At 51.8% G+C, this 8,232-nt stretch overlaps 1 pseudogene; it reads right to left on the reverse strand.

Moving 5' to 3' along the window:
• Nucleotides 1-1,630: 1,630 nt before the first annotated feature.
• LOC138818336 (pseudouridine-5'-phosphatase-like) lies at nucleotides 1,631-8,175 on the reverse strand (annotated as a pseudogene).
• Between the last annotated feature and the right edge of the window lie 57 nt (nucleotides 8,176-8,232).

Here is an 8,232-nt window from a genome sequence, read left to right on the forward strand (position 1 = left end):
TATTATGGTTATTGCTGTTGTTGGAATTGTAATTGTTAATACTTATTGTTATTGTTCTTATTGTTTGTTGTTAATGTTATTGTTATTATGACTATTATTACTGTGATTGCTGTTATTACTGCTATTATTATTATTGCTGTTATTGCTCTTACTTTTATGATTACTGTTATGGTTATTATTATTGTTACTATTGTTACTGTCATGGTGATTGATGTTGTCTTTGTTCTTATCACTATTGTTTTGCTGTTATTGTGATTCTTGCTGTAATTGTTATTACTGTTACTGTTATTGTTATTATTGCTATTGTTACTGTTATCATTATCGATGTTATTGAACTTATTATTGTTATTGTTATAGTTATTGTTATTATGGCTACTATTACTCTGGTTATTGCTATTATTGCTTCTATTGTTATTGTTACTCTTATTAATGTCATTGTTATTGTTATTTGGTTGTTATAATGGCTATTATTGTTTTTGTTATTGCTATGATTGCTGTGATTGTTGTTGTTCCCATTGTTACTCTCCTTGTTATGGATGATGTGTGATTGTTATTGTTATAGTTATGATCGCTGTTATTGTTACTCATACTATGATTGTTGTTATTATTGCTATTGTTATTCATGTCATTGTTGTTGTTAATACTGTTATTGCTCTTATTCTCACCTTGACCCAGTTGATTCCCAGCCCTCAGCCCCACCCTGGCCTTGAAGAGCAAGAGACTGAGCTATTCTCAGCACAGCCTGATATTTTAAGACCCAAGGCTGATCACCCACCGTCTGCAGCACCAGAGGACACAAAACCAAATGGAACAAATCCCACAGGCAGAGGGGGAGTGGAGGGGCCTGGGCAGGATATAACAGCCATCCATCCACCCACCCATCCATCCACCCATCCACCCACCCATCCATCCACCCATCCATCCACCCATCCACCCACCCATCCATCCAACCATCCACCCATCCACCCACCCATCCATCCAACCATCCACCCATCCATCCACCCATCCATCCAATCATCCACCCATCCATCCAACCACCCATCCATCCATCCATCCATCCATCCATCCACCCATCCATCCACCCATCCATCCACTCATTAATCCACCCATCCACCCATCCATCCACCCATCCATCCATTCACCCATGCATCCATCCATTCATCCATCCATCCATCAACCCATCCACCCATCCATCCATCCATCCACCCATCTACCCATCACCCACCCATCAGTCCACCCATCCACCGTCCACCCATCCACCCATCCATCCACCCATCCATCCATCCACCCACCCATCCACCCATCCATGTATCCATCCGTCCACCCATCCACCGGTCCACCCATCCATCCATCCACCCACCCATCCACCCATCCATCTATCCATCCGTCCACCCATCCACCGGTCCACTCATCCACCCATCCATCCACCCATCCATCCATCCACCCACCCATCCACCCATCCATCCATCCATCCACCCATCCATCCATCCACCCATCCATCCACCCATCCACCCATCCATCCCCATCCATCCACCCATGCATTTACCCATCCATCCATCCATCCATCCATCCACCCATCCATCCATCCATCCATCCATCCACCCACCCATCCATACATCCATCCACTCGTGACTCAGTGAGGCACTTCCTGTGTTCATTCCCTTTATTTCCAGAGGTCAGGGAGGCCCTGGGATGGGTCAGGTCTTGGCCTTGTGTCCAGTGTCCTTCTGTCTGTCTGTCTGTCCATCCGCAGGTCAGTTGAAGGCGGGCAGGCTGAAGAGCTCGGGTTGTATGTCACCCAAGGAGGGCAGCAGCAGGGTGGCCCCGGCCGTTGAGTTCGGGGTCGAGCTGGACGCTGCGCACCATGACCACCTGCATCCCCGCTGCCTGGGCGACCGCCATGCCGTGGGGCGTGTCCTCCAGCACCAGGCACTGCGGGGTCAGAGGGCGAGAGAGACACGCGGAGTGAGAGGTCGGCCGGGGGGTGGGCCGGGTGCCCAGTGTTGGAGGGAAGGAAGGGGGGAAGGAAGGAAGGAAAGAAGGAAGGAGGGAAGGAGGGAAGGAAGGAAGGAGGGAAGGAAGGAAAGATGAAAAGGAAGGATGGAGGGAAGGAACAAGAAGGAAGGAGGGAAGGAAGGAAGGAAGGAGGGAAGGAAAGAAGGATGGAGGGAAAGAAGGAAGGAGGGAGGGAAGGAGGGAAAGAAGGAGGGAAGGAGGGAAAGAAGGAGGGAAGGAGGGAAGGAAGGAGGGAAGGAAGGAGAGAGGGAAGGAAGGAGGGAAGGAAGGAGGGAGGGAAGGAAGGAAGGAGGGAGGGAAGGAAGGAGGGAAGGAAGGAGGGAGGGAAAGAAGGAGGGAGGGAAGGAAGGAAGGAGTGAAGGAAGTAGTGAAGGAAGGAAGGAAGGAGGGAAGGAAGGAGGGAAGGAAGGAGGGAAGATGACCGTCGAGCCACGGCGTGCCTACTGGCATGTTCTGTGTGTGATTTCGAGGCCTCCCCCACCCAGGGCCTGGTGTGGGCCAGGTGAGCACTGTGCCAAGGAGTCTCCCTCCCTGTTCCCCTGGGGCCATCTGTCCATCCGTCTCTCCATCCGTCCATCCGTCTGTGTGATTGTGTGTCTGTCCATGTCTCTCTGTCTGTCTCTGTGTGTCTGTCTGTCCCTATATCTGTCTGTCTGTGTCTCTGTGGTCGGTCTGTCTGGTCTGTTCTGTGTATCTGTCTGTCTGGACTCTTATGTCTGTCTGTCTGTCTCTGTATGTGTGTCTGTCTGTGTCTGGTTAAGTGTCTCTGTGTCTGTCTATCTGTGTGTGTCTGTCTCTGTATCCGTCTGTCTGTCTATATGCCTATTTGTGTGTCTCTGTAGTCTGTCTGTCTGTGTGTCTGTCTGCGTATGTATGTCTATCTCTCTGTCTATTGGTGTGTGTCTGTCTGTCCGTGTCTCTGTGCTCTGTCTGTCTGTCTGTCTGCATGGTCTGTGTATCTGTGCGTCTGTCTTTGTCTATCTGTCTGTGTGTGTGTCTATCAGTGTGTCTGTCTGTCTGTGTCTCTGTGGTCTGTCTGGTAGGTCTGTGAATCTGTGTGTCTGTCCCGTCTCTTGTGTCTGTCTGTCTGTCTATCTGTCTGGTCTCTGTGTCTGTGTGTCTATCTCTCTGTCAGTGTGTCTGTCTGTCTATCGGAGTGTGTCTGTCTGTCCGTGTCTCTGTGGTCTGTCTGTCTGTCTGTCTATGAGTCTGTCTCTGTGTCTGTGTCTCTATCTGGTTTGTCTGCCTGTCAGTCTGTGTGTCTATCTGCCTGTCTGTCTGTCTGCATGTCTGTCTGGTTTGTCCATGTGTCTATCTGTGTCTCTGTGTCCGTCTCTGCGTCTATCTGTGTGTTTCTGTGTCTGGCTGTCTGTCTGTCTGGTCTGTGTATCTGTGTATCCGTCCATGTCTGTCTGTCTGTGTGTCTCTCTGTGTGTGGTCCATGCAGTGGACCCGAGGCCCAAGGCCTCAGTTTACCTGGTTGACGGGGGGGGGGGATTAGGAGAGAACCTCCGGTTGCAGGCCAGGAAGATGTCCGGAGAACCTGCGGGCGCAGGCCAGGAAGATGTCCGGGGCGGGCTTGCTGGCCTTGACCTCGGGGTCATCACCCAGCACCATGTGGTGAAAGGCACCGAACAGCTCCCGGTGTGCGCTGGTCTTGGCCTGGTAGGCCTCAGTCCCTGAGCTGGTGGCCAGGGCGAAGGGGATGCTGTGCTTCTGTATGTGGAGGATCAACTTCTCTGCACCTGGAGACAGAGAGACAGGAGGAGAAGAACTTAGGTCTTTGGTGGCCTAGGGGGGAAATCCACAAATCCATCCATCCACCCATCCATCCATCCATCTACCGATCCACCCATCCATCCACCCATCCATCTATCTATCCATCCATCCATCCACCCACCCATCCATCCACCCATCCATCCACCCATCCATCTATCTATCCATCCATTCATCCATCCATCCATCCATCCACCCATCCACCGATCCATCAATCCATCAATCAATCCATCTACCCAGCCAGCCACCCATCCATCCACTCATCCATCCACCTACCCATCCATCCATCCATCCATCCATCTACTCATCCATCCACCCACCCACCCATCATCCATCCATCTACCCAGCCAGCCACCCATCCATCCATTCATCCATCCACCCATCCATCCATTCATCCATCCATCCATCCACCCACCCATCCACTCATCTATCCATCCATCCATCCATCCATCCATTGACCCATCCATCAACCCATCCATCCACCCATCCACCCACCCATCCATCCATCAATTCATCCATCCACCCATCCATCCACCATCCATCCATCCATCCATCCACCCATCCATCCATCCACCCACCCATCCATCCATCCATCCATCATCATCATCATCATCATCATCATCATCATCATCATCATCATCATCATCATCATCATCATGGTGACCCAGGAAGGATGTGAACTCCGGGCATCATCATCATCATCATCATGGTGACCCAGGGCGACCGGCCGGGCCACATGCACGCACACGCACGCACACACGTGTATGAGCAGATGACATCTTGTCCCGAGCACTGGGCAGCGAGTCCTAGATAGGGTGGTGGAGACGGCACCGCGTTCTAGAAGGTTCTGAATCCAACGGTCATGGCAGATGGACCGGTGAAGTCTAGGATGCACACACAGACAGACAGACAGACAGACAGACAGACAGACAGACACACACACACACACACACACACACACACACACACACACACACACACAACGGCCCGGGGAAAGGAGATGGTTCTAGAAAGTTTGTCCCTTTTCAGAGTTCTTCACCCAGACAGACAGACTGACAGATGGATAGATGGATGGATAGACAGATGGGCGGATGGATGGACAGACAGACAGACTGAGAGATGGATGGACAGATGGGCGGAAGGATGGACAGACAGACAGACTGATACATGGATAGATGGATAGACAGATGGGTGGATGGATGGACAGACAGACAGACTGATAGCTAGCTAGATGGATGGATCGATGGACAGACAGACAGACTGATACCTAGATAGATGGATGGATGGATGGACAGACAGACTGAAAGATGGATAGATAAGACGGATAGACAGATGGGTGGATGGATGGACAGACAGACAGACTGATAGATGGGTAGATGGATGGATGGACAGACTGACAGATGGATAGATGGATAGACAGATGGGCAGATGGATGGACAGACAGATAGATGGATAGACAGACAGACTGACAGATGGATAGATGGATAGACAAATGGGTGGATGGATGGACAGACAGACAGATGGATAGATGGATAATAGATGGATAGATGGATGGATGGACAGACAGACAGACTGACAGATGGACAGATGGATGGATAGACAGATGGACAGAAGGATGGACAGACAGGCTGGTAGATGGATAGATGATAGATAGATACACAGATAAGATACATGAATAGATGGATAGATGGATGGATGGTTGGACAGACAGAGAGATGTATAGATAGACACACAGACAGACAGATAGGTGGATAGATATAGTAGATAGATAGACAGACAGACATGTGGATAGACAGATGGATGGATGGATCCATGAATGGACAGACAGACAGAGAGTAGATAGACAGACACCTGGATAGACAGAGGGATGGATGCATAGATGGACAGACAGACAGATAGACGGATGGGTGGATGGATGGATAGATGGGTGGATAGAAGGGTGGATGGATGGATGGGGGATGGGTGGGTGGATGGGTGGATGGATGGGTGGGTGGATGGATGTTGATTGAATATGGATGGGATTAACATTTACACATTTGAGTGACTTGGACCCAAGTCCTGATACAATATGGGTGGGATTAACGTTTGCACACTTCAGTGAGTTGGACCCAAGTCCTCATCTGGATGGAGGACAGACGGATGGGATTAACATTTGCACAATTGAGTGACGGACCCAACTCCTCTCCATGGAGGAAGGAGGGAAGGGATTAACATTTGCACACTTGAATGAGTTGGACCCAAGTCCTGCTGTTGATGGAATATGGAAGGGATTAACATTTGCACAGTTGAGTGACTTGGACCCAAGTGTTCATCTCAATGGAGGATGGATGGATGGGTGGATGGATGGATGGATGGGTGGGTGGATGGATGAGTGGATGGATGGGAGGGTGGCTGGATGGATGGATGGCTGGATGGATGGATGGGTGGATGGATGGATGGGTGGATAGATGGGTGGATGGGTGGATGGATGGATGGGTGGATAGATGGGTGGATGGGTGGATGGATGGATGGGTGGATAGATGGGTAGATGGGTGGATGGATGGATGGATGGGTGGATGGATGGATGGGTGGGTGGGTGGATGGATGGGTGGATAGATGGATGGGTGGATGGATGGATAGGTGGACGGATGGGTGGATGGATGGATGGGTGGATCAGAGGGTGGATGGGTGGATGGATGGATGGATGGATGGATGGGTGAATAGATGGGTGGATGGATAGGTGGATGGGTGGGTGGATGGATGGATGATGGATGGGTGGATGGATGTTGATTAAATATGGGTGGGATTAACATTTTCACACTTGAGTGACTTGGAACCAAGTCCTGACCTCAATGGAGTAGGTCAAGCTCTGTCTCTGTCTCTGTCTGTCTGTCTGTCTGTGTCTTCTTCTGTCTGTCTCTGTCTTTGTCTGTCTCCTCTGTCAGTCTGTCTGTTGGTCTGCGTGTCTCTACCTGTCCATGTCTGTGTCTGTCTGTCTTTGTCTCTCTGTCTCTGTCTGTCTCCTCTGTCAGTCTGTCTGTGTCTCGTTCTCTCTCTTTGTCTGTCTGTCTGTGTCTATCAGTCTACTTCTGTCTCTGTCTTTCTGTCTGTCTGTCTTGTCTGTGTCTGCCTGTTGGTCTGCCTGTCCATGTCTGTCTCACTGTCTGTCTGTCTCTGTCTCATTCTGTCTTTGTCTGTCTCGGTCTGTCTGTCTGTCATCAGTCTACTTCTGACTTCTGTGTCTGTCTGTCTCTTTGTCTCTCTGTCTCTGTCTCCTGTGTCTGTCTGGGTCTCGTTCTGTCTTTCTTTGTCTGCCTGTGTCAGTATCTGTCTGTCTGTGTCTGTCTGTCTGTCTCTCTGTCATTCTCTGTCTTTCGTGTCTGTCTGTCATTCTCTGTGTCTGTCTGTCTTTCTCTATGTCTGTGTCTGTCTCTGCCTATGTCTGTCTATCCATCTGTCTGTGTCTCTCTCTGTGTCCATCTGTGTGTCTGTCTCTGTCTGTCTTTGTCCCAGTGTCTGTCTGTCTTGCTCTATGTCTGTCCGTCTCTGTCTGTCGGCCTGTGTCTGTCTCTCTCTGTCATTCCCTGTCTGTCTGGCTCTGCCTCTGTCTGTCTGTCTCTCTGTCTGTCATTCTGTGTCTGTCTGTCTATGCCTGCCCATGTCTCTGTCTTCTCTGTGTCTGTCTGTGTCCATCTATCTGTCTGTGTCTCTCTGTGTCCATCTGTGTGTCTGTCTCTGTCCCAGTGTCTGTCTGACTCTGTTTCACTGTCCCTGTGTCTGTCAGTCTGTCTCTGGGAACCGCGCATGCGCGTTGCAGGGCAGCGCAGCCCAATCCCGCGCATGCGCAGATCCGTACCTCGCAGAGCCCGGGAGCACACGCATGCGTGTTCCTGCTCGGCGGGGGGGGGGGGGCAGGGGGGGGAGGGACGGGGCGTGCTGGCTCAGGCATGCGCAGTGCAGCGCGGAGGACCTCCCCCCCCCAGGTGGCACGCATGCGCAGTACCAACCAGACCAACCGAGGGAATCCCACGCATGCACGCACCACACGCTCGGCCCGGACGGTGCCGGACGACTCAACCAGTGCGCATGCGCAATGCGGACGGAACCTCGATCCTCCGGGGTCCCCTAGGCACCTCCCGGCGGACTCACGCTGTGCGCATGCGCAACTCGACCCTCCAGGGTCCGCTCTGCGCCTCCCGGCCGATTCAACCTGTGCGCATGCGCCGTGGGTCCACACGCGGGAGGGCAGTGGGAACAAGCAGCCAAGAGACACGCGTGCGCAGCGGCGCTCCGCCGGGAGCGCTAGGCCCCTCCCTGCTGACGAACCCTGTGCGCATGCGCATTGGCGCAGGCTGGCTCAGCCCCTCCCAGCTGCCTAACCCCGCTGAAGAACCCTCTGCGCATGCGCAATGGCTCTCCGCTGGGAGCGTTCGGCCCCTCCCCCGCTAACCCTATGTGCAT

This window comes from Dipodomys merriami, unplaced genomic scaffold, assembly GCF_024711535.1.
Source record: "Dipodomys merriami isolate MVZ:Mamm:240054 unplaced genomic scaffold, mDipMer1.0.p SCAF_737, whole genome shotgun sequence".
Classification (NCBI taxonomy): domain Eukaryota; kingdom Metazoa; phylum Chordata; class Mammalia; order Rodentia; family Heteromyidae; genus Dipodomys; species Dipodomys merriami.